Source organism: Tamandua tetradactyla, chromosome 14 (assembly GCF_023851605.1).
Source record: "Tamandua tetradactyla isolate mTamTet1 chromosome 14, mTamTet1.pri, whole genome shotgun sequence".
NCBI classification, from domain to species: Eukaryota; Metazoa; Chordata; class Mammalia; order Pilosa; family Myrmecophagidae; genus Tamandua; species Tamandua tetradactyla.
In genome coordinates this window covers 51,854,408-51,880,997 of record NC_135340.1, presented here as the reverse complement: position 1 = coordinate 51,880,997, position 26,590 = coordinate 51,854,408, and the positions used below count along the sequence as shown (strand labels likewise).

General features: G+C 40.4%; 1 long non-coding RNA gene across 1 annotated transcript in view; it reads right to left on the bottom strand.

Annotated features, from left to right (window-relative positions):
* Positions 1-19,575, bottom strand: part of LOC143655108 (uncharacterized) — a 93,647-nt gene extending 74,072 nt beyond the window's left edge. The window contains exons 1-4 of the long non-coding RNA XR_013162053.1: positions 19,512-19,575; positions 10,066-10,256; positions 4,175-4,405; positions 2,675-2,706 (exon numbers count right to left, since the gene is read on the bottom strand). This is a non-coding gene — a long non-coding RNA (uncharacterized LOC143655108). The remainder of the gene's footprint in view (positions 1-2,674; positions 2,707-4,174; positions 4,406-10,065; positions 10,257-19,511) is intronic.
* Positions 19,576-26,590: the final 7,015 nt, after the last annotated feature.

Here is a 26,590-nt window from a genome sequence, read left to right as displayed (position 1 = left end):
GAATGGATTACGACCCAGCAATACCACTGCTAGGTATCTACTCAAAGGACTTAAGGGCAAAGACACAGACGGACATTTGCACACCAGTGTTTATAGCAGCATTATCTACAATTGCAAAGAGATGGAAACAGCCAAAATGTCCATCAACAGATGAGTGGCTAAACAAACTGTGGTGTATACCTACGATGGAATATTATGCAGCTTTAAGACAGACTAAACTTATGAAGCATGTAGTAACATGGATGGACCTAGAGAACATTATGCTGAGTGAGTCTAGCCCAAAACTAAAGGACAAATACTGTAAGGTCCCACTGATGTGAACCGACATTCGAGAATCAGCTTGGAATATATCATTGGTAACAGAGACCAGCAGGAGTTAGAAACAGGGTAAGATAATGGGTAATTGGAGCTGAAGGGATACAGACTGTGCAACAGGACTAGATACAAAAACTCAAAAATGGACAGCACAATAATACCTAGGTGTAATGTAACTAGGTTGGAACACTGAATGAAGCTGCACCTGAAATATGGTTTTTTGTTTGTTTGTGTGTTGGTATCTTTTGTTTTTGTTTTTTTCTTTTTCCTATTTATATATATATATATGTATTTTATTAGTATTATTATTTTAATTCTCTTCTCTATATTAACATTCTATATCTTTTTCTGCTGTTTTGCTAGTTCTTTTCCTAAATCGATGCAAATATACTAAGAAATGATGATCATACATCTATGTGATGATACTAAGAATTACTGAGTGCATTTGTAGAATGGAATGATTTCTAAATGTTGCGTTAATTTCTTTTCTTTTTTTTGATTAATAAAAAAAATTAAAAAAAAAAAAAAAGAAGAAGAAGAAGAAATAGGACTGCAACTACACAATGGAGGTAAAGAAGAATTTTCCTGGAGTACAGCAGACCCCCTAGGGCGTCCATTAGTACTACCATGCCCTATGATTAAAGTCAATGGAAAACTGCAAAAACCCAATCCCCAGGCAGGACTACCAATGGCCCAGAAACTTCAGGCAAAGAACCACAGCCAGCCGCAGTGCTTGCTGAGAGTAAAGGGAACGTGGAATGAGTAGTGGGAGAAGGTAGTAATAAATATGAAGTAAAACCACATGATCAGTTACAGAAACAAGGACTGTAATAATGTAATAATTTAAAGTATGAATAGCCCTTCCTTGCTTTGCTAAGAGTATGTTTGTATTTGTTCATAAAGCAAATACCTTCACATTCTTATCTCTTTTATCCCCTTATCATATGATATAAGTTGTATTGTTCATGTTATAGTATTTAAGTTATAGGATATCAAGCTTAAAAGTGAATGTTACCCAAGGATTTGCACTATATGTTGGAGAGATTTAGTGTGTTTCCATTGCACAGACAGTTGAGTATTGTTAGGTGAAAAATATGTCTGTTATTGTGTTCTATTTAGAGATTCAGTATGGTTTAAGGCGATGTGTGTAGCTGCCAAGTTGACAAGGAGTGGACTGTTATTTGGATTCAGGTGTTAACTTGGCCAGGTAATGGTGCCCTGATACCTGGTCAAGCAAGCACTCGCCTAAACATTACTGTTTGGACATTTCATGGCCGGTTAATAAACCAAAAGGCTGGTGTATGAAATTATCAGTCAGTTGATTGCATCTATATCTGATTCCATCTACCATCAACTAAGGGGAGTATCTTCTGCAATGAGAGAATCCCATCAGTTGGGTTTAATCCAGTCTCTTGGAGATTTTAGGAGAGAGGTAACAATGTCAAAACACACAGAAGAGAGAACTTTCATCTCCACTTCATCCAGCCAGCTTCTCCAGGGGAATTCATCAACGAAGACCTCCAAAGCTGCATGAGACACTTGTATACAGTCTCATATTTACAGATATCGCTTGTTGGTTGTGTATCCCTAGAGAACTGTGACTAATACCCCCACTAAGACAATACTTGATTTATGATGTGATTAACTGAGATTTCAATGGACTTTTCTAGTTTCAGAATGATGCCTCTCTTCTCCCAGTAAAATCAAGAACTGCCAATAGGGTGAGGTCAGCTGCTGAGCCTGCTCTCACTCACCATACCCACATACACAAATAGTTAAATGGTCTTCAGGGCCATAATTTACTGGCCAGCAAGTAGATGTCTTGGGTTTCCTTTCAGTGGTCAGTGATGATGTCACCCAGCTGCCTTAGTATGGGGCACTTCCAACCTTTAATTAAAGGACTATCATTTACTGTGTATATTAACATCCAGAACAATGAACACAGTGAACATGGTCATTAGAGTCAGCCATAATCCACGGTCTGCTGTGTCCTGACATCCCTGCTGCTTTTGACATCTGAAATAGGTCCAAAGAAAGCACCACATTTTCAAAGCATAGGATATTGAAGATATCCACCCCTGGTTGCATCCCATCTTCCCACTCCGTCCTCCCATCTACCAATATCGTACGTTCAGCCCCCAAGTTCCAAACTCCTTGCTTTTTTATTGAAAGACATCCAGGCCATCCTTCTCCCTTTAGTTGGTAATAATACCACCATTTCTTTCAGTTGATTCAACGTAGTGGGATTTCAATATATAATAATTAAACCAATGCAGGATAAGTTATGATTCCTCATCCAAAGAGTATCAGAATGGAATAGGGTTGTAGAGACATTAAAAAAAAAAAAAAGGTAACTTACCTTAGGATGCACATGGGGGCTGAGAGTAGGTGCTATTGAAAAGCAAGAAAGCAAAAGATAATTTCACCCAAACTTGGTCAAAATGTCTCACAAATTTCTCAGTTTCCTACCTTCGTTTCCCACATTCATTCAAAGCACACTAACTGATCACTTACTGGGAAATAGAGACATAAATGTTAATAGGATCTCATAGTCCAATGGAGGAGACGGAGTGATTCCATAGTACAAGAATTATCATTTATTAACCATTCATTATGCCAGATAGGCATTTTTTTTCTAAGTGTTTATATACATAATCTTATTTAATTCTTACTACAACCTTCTAAGGTAGGTATTACTAGCCCTGTTTTGCAAATGAGGAAAGAGGCCCTTAAAGAGATTATTCATTTCACAAGGACTAGAGCAGGGATTCAAGCTCAGCCAGACCCCACATGTTGGCTTGGTGTCTACTGCATTGTCAGGGCCATGTGAAAACTGCTGCAATTCTTCCTTCACCCCAGGGCCCCCATGCATCTCTACCTGCCAACAAAGCATGGTCATAATTTCTGGGGCTCCAGACGCCTAGAATTCTGGTTGACCTCTCTCTTCTGGGGATGCAAAAATAAAATGAAATTCAAAAGACAGCAGGGGGAAGGGGGAAGGGTGGGGAGTGGAGGGTGTGGGGCAAGGACAATGTCACACCGTTTATTACACACTTACAAGTTGCACAGAAGAGATGTGCTTGGACCACGGAGGTGATGGGAAGACACTAAATATGGGATGAGGGAAGCGGGGACACAAAGGAAGCTTTCTCAGCAGTGTTTGGCACTCTGTGACCCAACAATTCCATGACTGGAGTGGGCCTTATTTATTCAGGATAACTTTTCAATAACAGCCTTAGGGGTCCAGGAGCAACTCCCCATTGCCTTATTGTGTGAATGTCCCTCATATTCCTTCCCTGGTAGAAGATCTATCTGATTGGTTGTCGCTTTTAATTTGGAACAATCATTAGACCAGACCACCTTCCCAGGTGGGATCTGCCCACCGGTCCAGCCCCTAGAGGTTGTCTCAGGCTGAGTCACCAGTGCTTGGTCTGTTGGGTGGCAGCAGAGCCATCGAATTCACAGCCTCAGCACAAGGAAACTTCACGGACCAGGGCAGGATGCCTCAGAAGGAGCGTAATGAATGCAGCAGGCAGGCTGCACTGTGTATGTGTGTTCCTTAAGTCAAATAGCTTCAGAATTATCTGTCATTGTTTCTTTCCACCCATTCTTTTTTATTTTGTTTGGCTTTGTTTTGGGTGATGCATTATTCCCCACGCTAGGGTTTGTAGAGGCAGATCAGAAAGAGTTTTAGAACACCACTGGTTCTCTGTGCACAGACCCTCGAGAATTCATGGCAATGACAGGCCGTGAGGCCATATCTAGAAGGGAGGATTTTTCCAAGATGCCAAGCCCACGTTTTGTTCATAATACCCAGAAGCACTGATGGGACAGAAGTGGAGAATGTAAGAAAACTCACCTCGGTGGAAGCTTCCTGGGATCCCCGTGGAGGGTGCTTACTAGACTTCCGCACACCGTGCCTGGGTATCTGTGCACTTCCAAACCTCGTAGACTTACTCTCTCAGTTGAGCTGGCAGTGAACTGCTCTGGATAGTTCTGGCTATGGGCTCTCACTGGGCATGACCGCCACCTTCTGGACCAACCTGGAACTGACTGCTGGGTCCTTGAAAGGCAGACACCTGGCCAGTTCCTGAAGGTGTGAGAGAACAGATTGTCAAGTTCATTCAATGGCATTCCAGAGGAAGCCTCTAAACTAGCCTTGACACACAAGAATCTGTTTTTTAATAGTCTTTTGGAGACCTAAAGTCTACAAATCCCTTTGGTGATTCATCTGAGAATTTAATCACCTTCTCAGAAATATTTTCCCTGTTCGTGGTCTCAATAATGCCTCTGTTTAAGTTAATTTCTTACTAATCTGTCTTGGTCAGGGATGAAAAGCAGCTGCTGTCAATTCTCTGGGTAAAAGCCCTTTATGGGCCTGGAGAAAGACCAATGAATGTGCCTCACTTCTCTGGAAAAGTCCCAAGTTTTATTTTTCTTTAGATTGACCTCCTTTAGCCTATTTTTAAATGTATTTATCATCTGTGTGGCTCTCCTCTGAATGTTCCCAATTTCCCTATGTTTTTCCTTTACTTAGGGACATGATGCTCCTGTAAGTCTGGCTACAGCCAAATACATTGGCTCCAATATTATGTATTCTCATCTATGCCCAATCTTTCTGCAAATAATTTCTGAGCAGCTACCAAGTGTGAAACACACAGGTAAGGCCTGTGAGGGTACAAAAACAAATTACTTGTGGACTTTCCAGGAAGAAGGAGGAGATGATGCTACAACGCCTATGCATAAATACCTCCAACAGTGTGGGTATCTGCTGCCACTGGAGGCCAGAGAAGAGGGAGCTGAGTACAGATTCGGGGACACATAGAAGCTTCATGAAGATGGTAGGGATGGAACAGGACTTTGAAAGATATATAGAATTTGCCTGGATTTGAGAAGAGGGACAGGAGGGGAAACCACATTACAAGCAGAGAGAACAGCCTGAGAAAAGCCCTGGAGACTGAACACAGGACAGGATAGGAGCTGGATTGGTTCTACTTGGTTGGATCAAGGATACTAGGGGAAAACAGGGAAATAAATGGGAGTAGATCATGAAGGTCTCTCGTGCCAGACAATGAGGAGCCATTACAGAATCCAGGTATTGTGTTTACTTTACGTAACTCCTGTTTGATTTTATTAACTTGAAGACAGCTTGTTTTTCACCATTCTGTCCCTAAATCACTCTCAGCTGTCACTCTGTCCCCACCTAGTATTGGCTCTTGGTTTTGACTTGTTTATTCCAAGTCCTAGCTCGATTTTTACTCTGTAGTGTCTCCATTTCTAAGAAATCTGACTTGTCTTGGCATTTTTCACTCCCACTCTTCCAACCTAACCTTTGACAAGATTGGCTCAGCCTAGCAGATTCTGTCTCAGTCACTCCCTTTCTTTTCCTGAGGCAGTGAGTCTTTTGTATTCCTCTCCTCCTCTAGAAAAGGAGTTAGTAAGGCGGGACCCTTGGAAGTGAAGCTCTGGGTAACTCAACTCAGCATTCTGGCCTTGGTTTCCTCATCTGTAAAACGACCTCTTGAAACCTTTCTAGAGCTTAGACTCTATAAGACAGTAACCTCTACTATCTCCATCCATAAGCCATATCTCCTCAACAGTTTCCATGGAATAGTTTCAGCTTTCCTGGAAGAATTTGCCTATGAAGAATTGGCTGAAAGTGGAGTTTGAAACAAATTGGATCAGCCAAAAAGTCAACCAGCTTTGAGTTGTTTGTTTCCAATTAGGATGAGGATGGAGGAAAAGATGAGAAGCATGCATGCCTAGCTAGCTTCCCTACTTGCCAAAGGGCCTCTCCCCAGGAGATACTTTCAAAGACAAAGGGAAAATGATGTATTAGAAAGCACTAAAATGAGCTGCAGGTGACACTCAGTACCCAGCTGCCTTCTTCAATCAGATGAACTCTCTCCCTCTTCTCCACCTCTCTTTATCTTCAGACTGGCCCTGCTTTATTCGCAGTGCTAACAAAGGCAGGACTTTCCCTCTGGCATGGCTCCCACTTAAGCCCTGAGTGGTCGGTTGCCTTGCTGGTCTTGATTTACCCAACTCTGCAGATAAGTCTCTGCTTCAAATCACTTACAACCCCTGATCCTCGGAGTCTTCGGTTTGGTACTACTTGCCTTTAGCGGGGATCTGATAGGAGTTTAAGATGAAAAGTGGGGACAACCAGAATTTTAGAAAACCCCGGTCTCAAATTCCTGCCAGATGCTAGAATTAACACAAGGGCCCATATATCAAAAAAAGTCTAGAGAGTCATGAGGGTAGAGAGGGCAGACAGAAGGAGAGTTGAGGAGGGGATTAAGAGGTCACTAGTCAGAGGTTATTAATAATACCTTGTCTTATTAAGTCTGAATTACTTTTTTCTATTATTGTGGCACATCATAAAATAATTCCACATCGTTTGTCTGATTTTCATATTAGCCTTGTAGAGGTAAGTATTATAAATCCCCCTTTCATAGATGGGGAAACTGAGTTTCATTTTATGTCTCACAGTGAGTGAATTTGAATACAATTCAAATACAGCTTTCCTTGGATTGGAAGGAGAAAAGATAGGCTATTGGGATCCTCACAGTCTGATGATAGATAAATCAGCTGGTAGAAATTTCTAAGTATGGCTCTTCAAGAAATAAAGGCGAAAACAATGTGCACAATTATTGTCATGGACCTTCAAATGGACGTCTGCAGCTACTTAACAATAACAGCATCAGGCTTCTCAAGGAGAATAATTTCCATTCCCAGCCCTGAAGCTAAGCCATGAGTGTGGTTTAATAAGATGCGAACTGAGGAAAGCACAGAAACCACAGGGTGGTGAAATGTGATAGCAGCTGGGTAGGCAAGCAGGGACGCAGCAGGGGGTGACGACTTTCATTTGAATTGGCCATTTCTTCTCAGTCCCCAGAAGAAGGAATAAAAAACACACTGGTGAAGTCTTCAGATGATACCAAAAATCTGACCCAAACACCAGGGAAGTCTTAAAAATGCTACCGGGGAAAAAAAAACTTAGATTAGAAGAGAGGACCCACAGGAATGTAAAATGTGCTCCTCTAGCTTCAAAAGGGAAAAAAAAAAGCAGATTCTTTTTGGTAGTCGATGATTTTGAGTGGTGTTTACAAGCAGCTGGAGAAAATTCCAAAATCTCTCCAAGCCTTGATTTCCCCTTGATCCATAGTAGGCCAGTAAATATTTTTTTAAGTGGGTAGGCTATCAAGCTTAGCACCACAGCATCCTCCATGCCTGGCCCAGAGCACACATAAAACACATCTCCACTGCAACACGTTAGAAGTCGTATTAGCCTCTGAAAACTACGTGTAAACTGAAGCTCAAAAAAGCCACACGGCTACTCTTAAGTAGATCCAAGATAAAAAACATCAAGTTTCCAGAGTTCTCTTCTTTATAATGCACTGTTTCAGGAAGCTACCATTGGGCCTTGCTCATAGTTAAATACTCAAAAGAAGAACTAGTTGAGTCTTTCTGCACAGAAGCCGCCTGGCTCCTTCCCCTGACTTGCATCCTTCTAGAAGTCCAGCTGTCCTGTAGTTGTGATGCCGCGTGGAAGCCAGAGCCGCTTCCCACGCCGGAGGCCCGCTCCAGCAGCGCAGCCGCCAGCAGCAGCCCTACCACCTGCAGTTGGCTCCCCTGCTGCTGCGCCCGGCAGCCAGGTCCGATGGCCCAGGTGGCAGGCACTGCAGCCCGCGCGGCTGTGGGCTCCGCAGTTGGGCGCACGCTGGGTCAAGCCATCACCGTGATCTTCAGCGGAGGGAGAAATGCTGAGCCCTCAAGGCTGGACGTCACATTCCAGGAGCCTCAGGGAGCCTCCCTACGTCCCACCAGCAGCTGCAGCAGCAGCAGTTTGGCCCTTGCCACGAGGAGATGAAAGTTTTTGGAGTGCGCCCAGAATCGGAGTGACCTTAGGCTTTATGAGGGTTTCAGTGAGGTGCTGAAGCTGTGCAGATTTGCAAATGGATTAGCCTAATTAAGGAGTTCAAAATGAAGAAATGGAAAATCTGCTCTCATGACCAAGCTAATTGAGCAGAAAACTGTAACTGATAGTGAAAGTAGAAAGTGTAAAACCACCAGTTAAACCTCTCCTCTACCATTAATTTATTGCTTCCTTGCTTCAGAATCACAAAGAAAGAGGGTGTTCCTACTGTAGAAAAGACACTGAGATGGTATTGAGTTGGGGCTGGACAAGTGTTTGTGTGGCCTCCTTAAATCAGCTGCTGTGATATTGTTATATGTGAACTAATCAGAATAAAATTATTTTCTTCCAAAACAAATCAGTTCATAGGAAGTTAATTAGAGCCTTCTCTGATCCTATTATTCCTTTCCAAATGACAATGTTTGGGACTGTAACAGAAAAATCACTGCAAGAAAATGAAGTCACCACTCAGTAACAATGGGGGAATATAATTTAAGGACTGTTAAATTGACAATTATAGCAACATCAACAAAACCTGGCAGTGCTTAATATGTGCCAGGAACCAGTCAAAGAGATTTGCATGTGTGACTCAGTTACTCCTCCCAGCAACCCCATGGGGTGGGTACTATCATTCCATTGTATAGAGGAGGAGACTGAGGTTCAGAGGAGTTGTTATGCCTGAGATCACACAGATGGCCACTGGCAGAACAATTTTTCTGATCCTGAGTATTTGACAGCGAGCAGGCCTGGGCTTCTGTCCATTAGTTCCACAGCTCCCAGAGGGCACATCACAGTCCCATTCTGGTCATTCCCTGGGCTGGACGTTCCCTTACGGCACTCAAGCCTCCCTTTCCTGACCTGATCATCACCACACTTTCTCCCCGCTTGTTTTCAGATATAGAAGAAATTAAAAGGACATCTTTGGAAAAATGGGTTATCAATACCTTAGAGCTGCTTCCCGTAGGTAGGAATCAACATTCCCCAAACAATTAGGTCTACGGGTAGGTTGGATAATGTACCCCATTAAAAGACAAATTCATTACTTAATCCATGTTCTTGTGGGTGGGAACCCATTGGCAGACAGGACCCAGTGAAGATGTATTATCAGTTAAGATGTTGACTAATTGGTAAATAGGACCTGCTAAGATCCTGTTAAGGTCAGACTGAATCAGGGTGGGCCTTAATCCACATTACTGGAGGCCTTACAATGAGATGTCAGAGGAAGAAGCCAGAAGTTAGTGGAAAGGAGAAGAGGGAGGCAGAGATGCAAGCTACGGAACTCCACGGATGGAGGCGAGGCAGCCCCAGAATGCTGCAGGCTTCGGGGAGAAAGTGCAGCATCATCAATACCTCCATGTTGGACTTCCGGCCTCTGAAACCATGGGCCAGTAAATCCTCACTGCTTAAGTCAACCCATTTTGCAGTATTTGTCACAGCAGGCTTGCAAACTAAGAGGATCTATTCACTTTTGTTCCTTTGCCTGAGTTGTTCCCTCTGCCTGGAATGTCCTTCTTGAGTCTCTGTTGGCCAGACCCATGCACTTTAAGACCCAACTCAAAACACCTTCTCTCTGTAGCTTTTCTTGATTCACCCAAGAAATAAACCATCCCCTCCTCTACCGTCAAGCACTGACCATGCATCGCTATCAGGGACATGTCCTCTTTTTATATACCCTGATAAGAAGGTGAAAGCATCCAGGGCAGGGGCTAATTCTCCTGCTTCTGACTGATGTTTGTCTCCAGTCCCATCACAGTGCCTGGTACACAGGAGGTTCTCAATGAATTCTTGTTGAGTGAGAGGACAAGTGAATGAAAGTTAGAAACCACACTGACCTTATTCACTTGTTTAATCAGAGGATCCACAATTTGATTCCAAAGCGTTTTCCATTTCAGCTTCTTGCCATTTAGAGGTACACCAAGACTAATGTCCTAGGAAGGAAACTGGTGATGTCAGAGGAGGATCATAAGAAACAGTCCATGTAGGAGTCCTTATCATCATTCCTTGAATTGTTATGTCTGGTATGCTAAAGGAAGAAGGAAGAAAAAATAAATGTAAGTTAAGCCATGTAGCTACAAAGATGCTAAAATCAAATCATTTTGGTCACTGTCTCTCAGTTTTAACCATAGGAGTCCACGATAAAGATAATTTGACCTGTGTCAAACACAGAAAAATTTGGGTGGGTGTGTTTCTTCTCAACTGTATTCCCAGCTAATTCATTAGCTCTCTCCTGCGTGTGTACCATATAATTGCGTGTTTTGTTTTGTTTTTTCCCTCACCGTTCCACTCAAGCATCTGGAGCCAGATGCTTCCATACCTGCAAAAGGTAATTCTATCTAATCTCCACAGAGCATTCTCAATAATGAGCTTCAACTTTTCATACACAAAAGTGTATAAACTGTTACTATTTCCAATACATGGCAGAAGCTTATATGATTTCTGGGAGACTGAGACAGAAATAATAGAATCATAAATCGCAGACCCGGAAGACTCTAGGAAATATAGTTCTAATCCCTCATCCCACTAATGGGAAATATTACCAGAGAGATGAGGTGCCTTTCCAGGATCAAACAGCTAATCAGGAGTTCTGTTGACATACCCCTTAAATAAATTTATTCTTGTGCTTATTAAAAGAATGTCTTTTTTTGGTAAGAACCATCCAAAATCACTGCATTCATTCAACATGTTATCTGAAAAATAAACTCTAAGGTTGCCAGACATTCTAATGTTAGTTAGAATGGAAATAGTTTGCAAAGGATGGGATAAATTTTCAATTATGATACTCTCAAAGATGGAATGCCATATTTCTTGTCTCTTGGAGAAGAGACTAAAAATCAGGAAGTTTGGGAGATTCAAGATGTAGGCTCTTAAGAGAAGAACAATCAGCTTGGAGGGTAAGAGTAGTTCCTGAACAGAGAGAGAAGAGGTAGATTAGAGAGATGAGTTCACCATGGAGAGAAAGCAGTAAAGTATTATTGTTTGCCAATATTTGTTCCCCAAACCTGGGAGAAGAGTACACTTGAGCCTTCAACATTAGCTTTGGCCATGTGACATGCTAAAACCAAAGCATATAAGTTCAAGTGATGTGTGTTATCTCCAGGAGAAGCTTTCTGAGCCAGAATATAGTTTACCAGGTTCTCTTTTGCCTGACTTTGTGACCATGGAAGGCGATAGTTAGCTTAGTTTCCATCAGCTGGATCCCAAGTGGCCACAATGAACATTCCTCTTGCCATTCTGTGACGGACATATACTATGAGCAAGAAGTATGGTGTTCTAGTTTGCTAGCTGCCAGAATGTGATATACTAGAAACAGAACAGCTTTTAAAATGGAAGTTTAATAAGTTGCAAGTTAACAGTTCCAAGGCTGTGAAAATGTCCCATTTAAAACAAGGCTATAACAATGTCCAAATTAAGGCACCAATAAGAGGTTACCTTCAATCAAGAAAGGCCAATGAAGTTCAGGGTTTCTCTCGCAACTGGAAAGGCACATGGCAAACATGGCGGACTTGGCGACGTCTGCTAACTCTCTCTCCAAGCTTCTTATTTCATGAAGCTCCCCCGGATGCATTTTCCTTCTTCATCTCCAAATGTCTCTGGCTGTCTGGGCACTCGTGGTTCTCATGGCTCTGCTGCTCTCTCTCCAAAACATCTCTTCTTTTAAAGGATTCCAGTGAACTAATCAAGACCCACCTGGAATGGGTGGAGTCACATCTCCCTCTAATCAAAGGTTAATACCCACCATCAATTGTGTCACATCTGTGTGGAGATAATCTAATCAAAAGACTCCAGCCTACATTATTGAATAGGGATTCAAAGAAATGCTTGCTCCCACAAGGTTGGATCAGGATTAAAACACTGTTTTTCTAGGGCACATAATCCTTTCAAACCAGTACATATAACTTGATATTTTAAGCTTCTGAGTGAGATTTATGAGTTATGATATGGAATCACCTAGCATATCCAGTATGGAGGAGAGAGACTAGGGCATCAAATGCAAGATGAAGTCTGTTAATCTGTTAGCACTGCTCATGGATGAAGTTGGATTCCAACGTGGTTGTGTACCTATAATTTGACTGCATGTATACCACTTATATATTTATTTTCCTAAGACAGTAATGGATTCTGTAAAGTCAGTGCCATGCCTCAAGCTGAATGATGATGTACAACAGAAAAGAAGAACCAGAAAGGGCAATAAAGCTGTGCCCCCTGCCCAGACAAAGTCCTTTGACCCCAAAATTAGAGAAGACTAGTGTCTGTGCAATATTCCACTCATCCCATTTCTATTTTTCCATTGGTATTCCAACCATGTCTTCAAAACCATTTCATGTCCCAAGGGCCTTCCCTCCACATCTCCAGCATGTCTGATGGGCCTGTGCAAGTAAATCTGCTCATATAATTGTGTATGTATGAGAGTGTGTGCAGACCTATTCTCTCCAAGGTGGACTCAAGTTACAAAATGCACATGTGCATACTCCAATATACATGAACTACATACTAGATATGGAGAATAACACCATAAAATCTGTCTCTGTATAAATACCCTCCTCTCTGAATGATCCAGCTCCCAGCTAGTAGCATTATCACAGATCTAACACTCAAAGGTGGAATCCTTCTAGACTCAAGACCATAGTTACAGATGCTATGAATGGCTCAAGCCAGACTATTATCTCACATCAGGTACCAATACTATGCAAGAAGAAGGTAAAGGCTTTAACACGTATAATTCAGTCTGCACCCTCCTCCCATGTACTATTCAAGTTAATCAGCACTGGTGATTTCTAAATCCAATGATATCAATATGAATTAAAAAAAGCATTAGGTAATTAATAGAATCCAGAAACTATAGCTGAAATTCACCTCTTCATGATCCATTCTATATACTTTTATCTCCTCTTCACTTCTTGTATATAGAGTTTACCGGCGCATGACAGCCCTAAGAAGTTAGTTTTGAAAAGCATGTTGGTCCAATCCTCTCTTCTTACTGTTGAAGAAGCTGAAGTCCAGGGAGGTTCTTTGATATGCCAACACCTCCAGGTTGCTACATTCACCCAGGTTTGGGAGAAGCAGACTAGCACCAGGCTAGCCACTGGCTGCTTTGTATATAAGAAGACAAACCTTTGAAGCAGAATCCTGATTGGGATGAAACTACTCCCCTTTCTCTGAGCCTTTCATCAGCACAGACACCATCAACATCTCAGTATGGGTCCATTTACTTTACTTTTTCACTAAATGCTCTTTACTGGACTCCTGGGAGATGTTTTGGTAGTTTCCTGCACACAGAAAATGTTTTGTTTAGGTTCCACCTTGTGTCCAGGGCGTCTGGGGACTGTTGAATTTTATTAAATTTGAGAGAGAAAAGAGACAAGACATCAGACAAACAGAAAAAGATAGTTATAGATGTGGCTTCAAGTCGTCCCCTCCCTTCTCCTGCCCCTGACCCTGACCCATTCCCCCAGTCCCCTACAGGTAGAATTCCGTAGAAGCCAATAAAAATAATTCTGGAGGCAAAATTACAAAGAAGCCTGTGAATTTTGAAAATGAAGCTCACGCCCTTCAGAGTCGCCAGGATATCAGACTTCCATCTATTATTGCAGTCTTAGAGAGCCCTTAGGAAATATCTCTGTCTACCACAAATTATAATATAGCTATAAAATCTTTTCTATACTAAGTAACTTCCATGAGAACAACACTTCTCAGTCGTCCAGCACATAACTAAAGCATGACTTAGAATGCAGTTGTTTTTTGTGTGCATTTTTTCATGGAAAGAAGACTTCAAATTCCCTAAGCATGGTGCATTTTCAATCTTGCAGAGCTTGGCTTCTCAGTAGAAAAGCCATCTTAAGGAATAGAGCTTATTCCCTGAGGTACTTTTTTGGCTTTACCATCCAGAAGGCTAAAGGTTGATTTATGAGTTATTCACACGTTTAGGAAGAGCCTTTGGATAGAGGAAAAGGGCCAACTAATTCTCCACTTCTGAAAACAAGAGAAGTGGATCCAAACTGGAACTGAAGAATTATGATCAAATATTAGAAAGTCTACTCTTGCAGCAAGTATACACTTTGATGGAGGATATTAGAAAAGGTTTTCTTATGCTACATGCATTTTAGAAATATTTAATCTGAACCAATTTAGATGGAATCCTGCCTAAGTGAAAGGGTATGCACTAGAAATCCAGACCCAAAGTCCCAACTAGTCTGAGCCAAGATCCTAGATTTGAAAAAAGACCCCAAGAAAGAAGAAGGCCTCACTGAAATAGGACCAAAAACACCAGTCCTCATCCAGTCAAAATGAAACGTGGATTCCTCTAAGGAAACCTCAATTCACTCTGAGTTTGCGGATTCTTTAACTCAATACAGACACAAAGCAGCAAATGACAAGTGTTCAAGCCTTCATATTTTGGTGATTTTCAGAAATAGACTTTGGGGGCAGGGGGAGTGATGCATGGTCTGGGAATTGAACTCATTGTCCAGAGGTAGGCTATTTAAAATGAAGAATTTGAAGATGGCTAAGACACAGCTTACTCTATGAAAATTAAAGTTAGAGAATGTCTTTGCAGTTATCCGCTAATCATTTATTAAGCACAGTATGAGCCAGGCATGGGGATTGAATGACAGACAAACATGCTTCCTCCTTCATCCTACTCCCAACCATGTACTTTAGAGATCTTTAATTCACATGTGATGATGTGATAAAGGGAGAAAGTAGTTTAAAATTAAAGTGCCTAATGGAAGGCCATAACCTAATCTAAGGGGTTGGGGAGACTCTGCATGGGGAAATTACTGTAGGGTGAGTCTGTTAGACTAAGGCTTGCTAAAGTGATATCTGTATTTACAGTATGATGTAAGTCTAAAACTATTTTATTGTTTTATAAAATTTATTTTTTAATAAAGACTTTCAGTCGAAATGAGCTAAAAAACGCGTTTAAAAAATTTAAGCACTAAACATCTATTTCATAAGTCGATGATGAATAGGTATCTTGCATGAAAGGGTCGTCAACATGTAACATCCAAAGCACTATCAGGGGCCTTAATGATACTAGTGGCCACAGGAAAATAGGAAAAGATGTATCTGCCGAAGAGTTTGCAGTTATTTTAAAACTTGTGCCTGGAGAGTTAATTTAACATGTGCGGGTCCAAAGGTGTCTTTGACATTACTCCAGGAACCATAACTTCTCATTTACATCAAATGACTATTTTTAAAATTTATTTCATTCATTTTCAGTTTCAAGTTTTCTTAGGTACATATGGAAAACTTCTCAGTTTTCTTAGGTACGTATGGAAAATTAAATGGCAATTGGTTCCATTAGAAGAATTTACAAACTATTAAATTTTAATTATAATAGTATTGGATGCTTCAAATTGAAATGTGATTAGTTCAAATAATATTGGATAGTTTTCATCCAATTCATCGAACTTCATTCAACCAAGGTAAAATATCTGACATATATAATGAAAATGCTATTATAAATTCAGTTTAAAAGTTCAATACTAAAGAAAAAAATCATTTGTTTTTGTTAATATGCATACAAATTTTACTGGAGTACAGCATCACGGTAAAACAATGCTCTTACTAAAGGAAAAAGCCTAAGAAGCAAAAATGTATGTAGAATTAATTGTGATACACACACACTTCATAGTTGAGTCCAAAACAAGCTGCAATATTAAACATATGAATATTTGTGTATGTTCAGAGTAACAAGAATAAAACATATTTCATAACAAAACCAATGATGAATATGAAAAAAATTGAGCATAATAGAATGCAATTTTTACTTCCTAATTCCAATCAGATTTTAGAAATATTTGAGCCTTTGGAAAACCATTTTGAAATCATCTTAGTATCCTGCAGTGATATTAAATTTTTTCTAACTGCTATCTCTAAATTTCAGCATTCAAACTTATTTTGAAATACTTAATAGAAATTAGGAGACCCAAAAACTTCACACACAAAAACAAAATTTTAACTATAAATCCTTATTAACAAGGGTTCATCATTCCTCCAAAGAGAAAAAGGAATTTAACAAATTTAGTAATGAGACCTCAAATGATGTACAAATTCTATCATTGAAATTTCATAGTGCCTTTTGTAATATCTCAACTCATGAAAAGATATTTGGCTGGAGTTCTCATTTTTAAGTGAATAAATTTATATTCAATAATGAATGAAACAAAGTTAAAATAGCCTACAATTTTACAGCATCTAAATTTAGCTCCACACTCAAAAGCATCATAATTGGAGAAGACATATTTGACAGATCTTTTAATATAAAATGTTTGTAAAAGAAAAGTATCCTGAATGGAGTATTCAGTTAAAGTATTTACAAATTTCAATAGAAAATGTTAAAAGTTAGGAATATCTTCTATTTTGCAGAATTTTCTCTTGAGCTTACCCGGTACCAGAGCACTTGGGAAAAGAGAAAATTTTTTTATTAAAATTATTATAATCTTCAGAGAAAAGTCTATTGTAGGCATCAATAACGTTAATTTAGAGTTTATTAGTCACAAAACACAGCTTTAAAGATTTTAAGTGATTTTACTTTAAAAAAGATTGAGATCATATTGCTAAGAATACATTTATTAAAAAAAAATGCCAGTAATAAAGCACTAGAGGTAGGTATAGCTAAGAAACATGCAATTGTGAATATAATTATAAAGGAAGAATAATTATTGTGCTGATGTCATTTTTTAATGTTTGGAAAATTTAAAGAAGATTTTATTCTTTAGAACTTTTATCTTTGAAAATAGTCTTTAAATATAATTATAAATCCATTATATATATATATATGTATGTCAGTGAATAAAGATTTGAAATGATCATATAATATTAATATTTTAGTGCTCCTTTCATTCTCAAAAGCATCCCATTTGGGCTATAAATTAAAATTTCAAGTTACCCAGGTTTAAAGTGTACAGTAAAAGTACAGGAGGATCTAGAAAGGGCCCTAAATAGCTCCAATATTTAATGGTCAGGTAAGGATGGAGAATGGAAAGAAAGAAAGAGAGACAGGGTGGGGAGAGAGATGTAGAGTCACAAAAGACAAGCAAAGAAATTATTTTGAAAAAGGAGTACTCAGTGGTGACAAATATTACCAAAAAGCTGAAGAAACTGAAAAGTATCCATTAACTTCAGCAACAGTGTGGGTCATTTGTAACCGACCTGAGCACTTTTAGCAGAATGAAACAGAGTTCATATTAGCATATGTTTCACAGGTTGTAAGCGGTAAGGAACTGTTAACTTGTTCACTCCAGCAGTTTGACTGTGAAGGGGATCTGGAACCTAACTAGGGAGAGACATTTGTAAAAGACGTGGTGTTGAGGAAGGGATTTTTTAAGGTGGAAGAGGCCTGAGAATGTTTATACTCTGATGGGGAGGGGTCAATAGAAAAAGAAAAGTTAGAAATACAGGAAAGAGAGATGACAGCTCATAGTACAATGTCTGAATATAGGAGTGGAGGGCAAGATGGAGGGATACCTTAGAGAAGACGACTCTTCCTCTGCAACAGGAGAAAAGGAGGGTGTGGTACTTGCAACAAGGAGGAAAAGAAATTTGATGGAGATTCCTTCTGACAGCTTCTCTCACTGAAGTAGGCAAGGTCATGTGTTGATAGGACAGGGACAGTAGGACCAGGAAGTCAGAGATCTAAAGTGAATGGGGAAAGATTGCAATGGTTGTAAGGAAAGGAAAAGCAAACTATAAGGAAACATAATAGCCCTGCCAATGGAGTTAAATCATGAGTTGATACTGATAACCATAAATTTATAAGGATGCTAAAAATAACAGTATGGTTTTATAATGCAGAGATCGGTCTCAGATATGAGCAGACAGAATGATCTGTGAGAGTCCTCTGGGAACCAGTCATTCCTTAAAGCAGTGTTTTTCATACTGGGGTTTCTAACTGCATTCTCAAATGTTTGGTAGGACTCCCTATCAATCATTTGTGCATGTTTTATGTGCATACGTGCATGTTTATTTCAAAAATAATTTAATAAACAAAATAAAGGGAAGGCAACAAGCTACACCTCAGTATTCTGGCAATGTGATAAAGACGAAAAAACTTTCTACAACACACATCTAAAATTACTGGATAAAATTCTATGAACCTTCTTCTAATTGCATACCTGAGATGTTAAGAAACAAAAGAAATTCCCCGAAACCAGAAATAAAGAAAGAATAGAATACCAGAAAATCTTTAATGCTGGGTGTTTGGTGTCCATCTTTCTGACCCTGAGCTTGAGTTTTAAAACCCACTTGAGGGTGGAAATGGGACTTTGATTGCCAAGAGGTGCGGAAGTGTAACTGAGACATCCCCCAAAATGTATATTCTCTGTGAAAGGATGGACTTTCATGTACACAAGTACACAAAAACCTAATTGGGTTTTGCCTGACTTTTGAATGGAAAAGCTTCCAAAAATAGAGAATTCAGAAACCCAGTTTGAATAGATTTCAGTGTTCAAATGTATATTACCTCAGATATCTAAGAACTCTATACAAAGAAATAAACACTAAAGTTGTTCTTTGATTAGAATTATTTTTGAGCACAAAACTGTTCAACGATTTCCTTATGTCTCTCATCTCCTTCTCCAGTTAGATAGATAATATCCACACACATATATTTATATCTCTCAATCAATATATGAGACAAATATTACCCAGGATGAGATTCACAGACAGATCAACTATAAGTTTTTGAAACAAATGTTATAGGATCATGAGGAAAAAAACACTGTTCTGGTTTGCTAGCTGCTGGAATGCAACACACCAGAGACAGATTGGCTTTCAATAAAAGGGGATTCGTTTTGTTAGTTCTTCAGAGGAAAGGCAGCTAACTTTCAACTGAGGTTCTTTCTTACGTGGGAAGGCACAGGATGGTCTCTGCTGGCTTTCTCTCCAGACCTCTGGGTTTCAACAACTTTCCCCCGGGGTGATTCCTTTCTGCATCTCCAAAGGCCTGGGCTGAGCTGCAAGTGCTGAGATGAGGTGTGCTGAGCTGCTTGGGCTGTGCTGCATTGAGCTCTCTCATTTAAGCACAAGCCAATTCAGTCAAACATCTTTCATTGCAGCAGGCACGCCTCCTAGCCGACTGCAGATGTAATCAGCAACAGATGAGGTTCACGTGCCATTGGCTCATGTCCACAACAACAGAACTAGGTGCCTTCACCTGGCTAAGTTGACAACTGAATCTAACTACCACACACACAGAAGAAAAAACTGAAATCTATTATAAGCAGACTTCTAAAATAGTCCCCAAAGGATCCTGTGCCAGTTTGAAGCTATTACGTACCCCAGAAAAACCATGTCCTTTAATACTCATTCAATTTTGCTGGGCGGGATCTTTTTTATTGTTGCCATGGAGATGTGACCCACCCTATTGTGGTTGGTAACTTTTGGTTAGTTGGTTTCCATGGAGATGTGTTTACACCCATTCAAGGTGGGGTTGCTTACTGGAGTCCTTTAAGAGGGAACCATTTTGGAAAAAGTTTTAAAGACAACAGAGCAGAGAGAGTCATCCCGCCAGAGATTTTTGGAGCTGCAGAAGGAGTACACCCCCAGGGAATTCTTATGAAATGAAAAGCCAGGAGAGAAAGCTAGCAGACATCATCATGTGCCTTTACAGCTGACAGAGGTGTTCTGGACCCATCGGCCTTTCTTGTATCAGGGTATCTTTTCTGGATGCCTTAGTTTGGACATTTTCACAGACTTAGAACTGTAAACTTGCAACTTAATGAATTCCCCCCTTTAAAAGCCATTCCGTTTCTGGTATACTGCATTCTAGCAGCTTCTGCAAACCAAAACAGATCCCACCTTATTGTGTAATCTTTTGTTATTGAGCATAGCTTGAATCTAGTGTCTTGCTTCTGATGAATAGAATATGGCAAAAGTGATGGGATGTCACTTCCAATATTAGGTTATAAAAAGACTGGCTTCTGTCTTGCACGTCCTCTCTTGTGATATAGAAAATGACCAGACCTAATGTTCTAGTTTGCTAGCTGCTGGAATGCAATATACCAGAAACGGAATGGCTTTTAACAAGGGGAATTTAATGAGTTGCTAGTTTACAGATCTAAGGCCGAGAAAATGTCCCAATTAAAACAAGTCTATAGAAATGTCCAATCAAAGGCATCCGGGGAAAGATACCTTGGTTCAAGCAGGCCGATGAAGTTCAGGGTTTCTCTCTCATCTGGAAAGGCACATGGTGAACGCAGTCAGGGCTCCTCTCTCGGCTGGACAGGCACATGGCGAATACGGTATCATCTGCTAGCTTTGTCTCCTGGCTTCCTGTTTCATGAAGCTCCCCGGGAGGCGTTTTCCTTCTTCATCTCCAAAGGTCGCTGGCTGGTGGACTCTCTGCTTCGTGGTGCTGCAGCATTCTCTGCTCTCTCTGAGTCTCTCATTCTCCAAAATGTTTCCTCTTTTATAGGACTTCAGAAACTAATCAAGACCCACTCAGATGGGTGGAGACATATCATCCCCTAATCCAGTTTAACAACCGTTCTTAACTAAATCTCATCAACCAGGGAGATGATCCCATCACAGTCCCAAATACACAGCATTGAATAGAGACTATTCTACCTTTAAGAAATGGGATTTATATTAAAACATGACTTTTCTTAGGGGGCATACTTCCTTTCAAACCAGCACATTTCAAACCAGCACACCTAATCAATACCTATTTAGAGTTGAGAGGGAGAAACTGATAACAATGGGGGAGTGACAATATTTAAAAAGATAATGGCTGAGAATTTTTCAGAAATTGATGCACTGGTTTAAAACTGTTATGTACCCCAGGTTGTTTCCATGCAGCATGGGGTTCTTAGTCACAGCGGTAGTGAGAAGCCCCTCAACCTGATCCACTTCCAAGTCTTCTTGAAGAGAGACTTGGCCCATCGGCAGTATCTGTGGTTTCTATGGCCAGCACCCATGCACTGTGGCTGCCAGCAACAAGCCCTTCATCCTCAGGACATGTTGTGTGGATGCCAGAGAGCCCAGTCTTTGTACAACATTCCCTCAATCTTCCGTTGGGCATAAAATCATATACCGCCCTTATGGTGGGATAAAAAAAATTCAGTATTTCCCATGACATAGAGTGCGAGAAACAGTAAGAAAATATTTTAGAATTTTTATTTTCTGTATCTGTATTCAAAAGAGAGGTTGGTGCACAGGTTTTCTTCCTTCCTTTTGCTGTCCTTGTCAGGTTTTGGTATCAATGTTATTTTGACCTTATAAACCAAGTTGGGGAGAGTTCCATGTTTTCCTATTGTCTGGAACACTTTTCATAAGGTAGGAACTCTGTGTTATTTAAAGGTTTGGTAGAACTTGACAGTAAAAACCATTTCAGTAGGAGTTTTTGAGAGTATGTGTAGTAGACACCATTTTAAGAGATGTTTTTATAAAGCTGCAACACTTCTTCACATTCCCAACAACAATGTGTTAGAGAACTCTGTCCTCAAAATCCTTAATAGCAAAAGATTTTTCTATTTGTCAGGGTTCTCCAGAGAAGCAGAACTGGCAAGATATATATGTATATATATATATATATATATGAAAGTTGTTATGGGAATTGGCTCACATAACTGTGCAGATTGACAAATCTGTACAAATTCCTACAGAATTTGGAAATTTATCAAGTTGGAAACTTGATGAAGCTGAATTCCCCAGAAGAAGCTGGCTGGCTGAGTAGAGATAGAAAAATCTTCTTTTTGACTGCTGAAATGATTGGGGAGATTCCCCTCATTGTTGAAGGCAATATCCTTTGTTGATTGCAGATGTTATCAGTCTAGATGAAATCAACTGACTTATAACCATCTGTGAACAACAAGCAGGCCGGGGCTTCCATGACCAAACAACTGGACACCATGACCTAGCTGAGTTGGCAAATAAAATTAACCATCACAGACCTTAATGTTGTCTTGCCTTTCTCTGGTCCACCCATTTTTCCACTCTGGTATATTACCATCATGTCTCTTCTCCCTCCTCAAATCTCCCATACTCCCTCCTCAATTGTACTACCAACCATTAATCTTGCTTCTTATTTTACTTAGAAAGTGAAATCTATAAGCTTCCACCATCTTATCTGTCTATCTGTGCCTTACCTCTGCTTTCTCTTCAGCAACAATCGATGAACTAGAAGGTGCAGTTTTCCTCTTGTGTACAGGATCCGCCCTTTCTCACCTACTCAGATTCAATACTCCCAAGCTTCTCTTACTTCTTTTGCATCACTTTTTTTCCCCTTCTCTGCTGGATCTTTTCTATCAACCAACAATGATTGTGGAACAAGTTACTACAATCGTGTGTCCTAAGGATGCAGGTTAAGGTCACAACAGAAACTTGTTCTAAACAATATCTTTATTGTTCAGAAAAAAGAGTCCAGAAATGGAAGTTCTCCTTGTCACTTACATGGTCCAAAAGAGCAGGGGAGGAAGTTCCATCATGGCTGGTCCCTTGAGGTGGCCAAAAACTGCTCCAGGTTGGTAGTTCAGCCTCCCCACTTCCCACCAGAGAAGAAAGACAAATCTACACTATTTGAGTGTGACTGTTACCCACCTGGGTGGTGGTGGGGAGGAGGGGTCTGTCATGGAGAATTTCTTTTCTGATAAGCATCTGGGGCTGCTAACTCCTGGTTTCTGGGTTTAAGCTCTCATCTCGCAGGACTTTTTCACTAGATTCCACATCTCCCCCAGGTTGTGGAATGGCACACAGTAGAAAAGAGGTGGGGTAGTGAAAAGTCGACTTAACTTGTGTTTGTGACTTCCCCAGAGAAGGAGGTAGGGGGTACGTGAGGTCTGGACGACGGCCACTTAATAGAGTACTGTGACTTCCCTAATGATTGTGCTTCCATTAAAAAAATAAATAAAACTCTCTTCATCCCACCTCTCTCTAGAAATAGCTCCTTTTCTCTACTTGCCTTTAAAAACAGAACTTCCTGGCAAAGTGGGACAGAGATCCTGGAATGAGCTGAGACTCAGCATCAAGGGACTGAGAAAAACCCTAGAATGAGCTGAGAATTAACATCAAGGGATTGAGAGAACCTTCTCGACCAAAGAGGGAAGAGTGAAATGAGACTGTGTCAATAGCTGAGAGATCCCAAACAGAGTCAAGAGGTTAACCTGGAGGTTATTCTTATGCATTAAGTAGATATCACCTTGTGGTTCAAGATGTAGCGGAGAGGCTGGAGGGAACTGCCTGAAAATGTAGAGCTGTGTTCCAGTAGCCATGTTTCTTGATGATGATTGAACGATGATATAGCTTTCACAATGAGACTCTGTGAATGTGAAAACCTTATGTCTGATGCTCCTTTTATCTACTTTATCAACAGAAGAGTAGAACATATGGAATAAAAATAAATAATAAGGGGAACAACAACAAAAAAAACAGAACTCCTCAGAAGAATTGTCTATATCTACTGCCTTCAATTTCTCTTTTCCTGTTTTTTCTTTAATCCATGACAATTAATTAGTCATCCCCACTACTCCATCTAAAGAGTTATTACCAATATCACTAACAACCTGCCAATTGCTAAAAACTATTTGGTTCCTTACTTAATCTCTCAGCAGCATTTAACATAGTTGATCACACTTTTCTCTTTGAAGTCTTTTCTCTATTTGTCTCCCAGGACATCATGCTACTCTCCTGATGTCCTTCTATGACACTGGTCAGCTCTTTTCAGAATATTTTGCTGGGTCCTTTTTGTCTTGTGCCTTTATATGTTAAATGTCCTCAGGACCCAGTCTCTGGACTTCCTTACTTTTCTATCTACACTTACTCCCTTGAAGATTTTATGTAGATGCATGTCTGTAAATACTAGACCAATAACTTCCTAATTTCTATCTCTACCCAAGACCTGAATCCCAGGTTCTTATATCAGCTACCTACTTCACATCTTAACATCTTAACACATTCAAAATTGAGTTCCTGATCTTCCCCCAAATCCTGCTCTGCTCATGTCTCTACATCTTAGTAAATTCTAGCTCCTTTCTTCTAACTGCTCAGTCTCAAAATCTTGGAATCATCTTGACTTCCCTTTTCAAGTCAGCAAAGAAATCCATAGCTTCTCACTGCCTCCACTGCTACCTGGCCTATGCCACCAGTATTTTTGCCTATATTCTTTCAATAGCCTTCTAGAAGTTCTCCTTTCTTCCATCCTTGCCTTCCTACAATCTGTGTTAGCATAGCAGCCAGAATGATCCTATTGAGCTAATGGTCAGATCATGACTCTTTTTGCTCAAAACCATCAATGCCTTCCCATCTCAGACAGATGCAACAAACGAAGAAGCCTCATTCAATCTACGCCTGTCCCCCCAGAGGTGTGTTGTCAATTCATACCAGCTCACAAGAGCTGATTTTCAGATACGTTGTAAGCTGATTGGCAAACAGCCATTATTAAAACTAAATTATATAAACATACTATTAAATACATACATTAAAAACAAATATAATAAAGACTCATAATTCATCCCTAATTAATTTTATAGATTTTACTATTATTTATGTTCTTAAGGTTATTCATAGTTATTATAACTGTTTGGTATATAACTGTTTACCACCATGCATTTTTTTCCAATACTGTTCAATAACATCAGGTTGGTTGCTTCAAATTGGTTATGGAGGGAGAACAGCTAGTAAATAGCCAGGAACAGTTCAGAACAACCGCCAGGGGAAACATCAGTGACTGGACACCCAGCGTACACCAGTCTGGACCAGGTGGAACACTTGAGATCCCACACAGAACTGTAAGTTCCCCAAGCCACGGAGGCCAGTACCCCTTCCCCACAGGCATGGAAACTGGTTCCCCAAGGGGAAAAGAAACAGACTTTTCAAGCAGCAAAGGCTTAACTCAACCAACCTCCAATTGCAGAATTCATTAACAAATTCTGACTAATGAAAACAAGCTCCGAGCACAGATAAACTTGGAATAGCCCTAAAGAGACTAGGGGTTTTTGCCCCAGCAGAGAGGGGGTGGAGCTAACAGAAAAAAAAAACTGGAAGCTTTTTGAGTAGGACAGCACAAAATAATGGGAAAAGGTTGGACCCCAAGAAAAGGGGGCACATAGAACTTGGAGATACATAGAACCAACTTTAGCTCTTGATTGACAAACCTGAGCTTTTTTTTTTTTTGCAATTTTTGACTCCTTACACAGCTTATTAGATAGAACTGGAAGCACTCTCAGACTCTAGCCCTGGCCCAGGCAAGCGTGGAATTAAGCTTATCTGAGAGACAAAGTAGTCAGGTGAAAGGAATTAATCCCCTAAAGAGTGTATCTTCCCCCAAGAAAAAGGGTAAGGGCCCAGCTCAATCCCTCCTTCAAGGAATTCAGGCCACAGGGACTTGAAAACTGAAGCAATTAAAGACATCATACTCCCTCACCTCTGTCTCAACCATTTCCTCGGCAGGAAGTCTGCCAAAATTACAGGCACTGCATCACTTTAAGTTGGTGAGAAGCTGAGGGCAGCAAGTGCCACAAACTCGGCAGGATAGGAAAAAGCACAGAGTCTACAGGCGTCACAGGAATGTCTGAAATTTGTTGGGTCTCACCCTCAGGGAAAACTGATGCTGACTACTCTTCTCCTCTTGAAACATGGGCCTGTCTGACCTGGGAAAATTAGACTGGGGTCTATACTATCTGAGGAGACCCTTCTGAAAAAAAAAAGGCTCCATGTAGGCAGGGCAAGAAACAAAAACAAGAACTGAAAAATTCTGATCAGTTAAACAGAACTTATGATAAAGTCTAGAACAAATTGAACTGAATGTCAAAGAATAGATGGAGAACAAAGCCATCCAGCAAGACAATCCCAGATAAAAGAGTGAAAACAATAAACTAAGAAACAGCTAACTCAGGATGTTCAAGCAGACATGGAAAATCTGACCAAAAATCAAATCAACAAGTTGAGAGAGGATATAAAGAAGACATTGGGGGAAAAAAGATGCTATTGGGCAAACAAAAAGAAGAAATCGAGAGAGGGAGCAAGATGGCAGCTTAGTGGGGTGTGGAATTTAGTTCATCCTCCAGAGTAGCTAGTAAATAGCCAGGAACAGTACAGAACAACTGCTGGGGCCACATCAGTGACTAAACACACAGCATGCACCAGTCTGGACCAGGTGGACTGTCTGAGACCCCACACAGAACTGTAAGTCCTCCAAGCCATGGAGGCTACCCCACAGGCATGGCAAGCTGGTTCCCCAAGTGGAAAGGAAACAGACTTTACTAGCAGCAAAGGCTAAGCTCAGCCAAGCTCCACTTGCAGAATTAATTAACAAGACAAGGATGCTTACTGTCACCATTCTTATTCAACATTGTGCTGGAAGTTCTAGCCAGAGCAATTAGACAAGAAAAAGCAATAAAATGCATCCAAATTGGAAAGGAA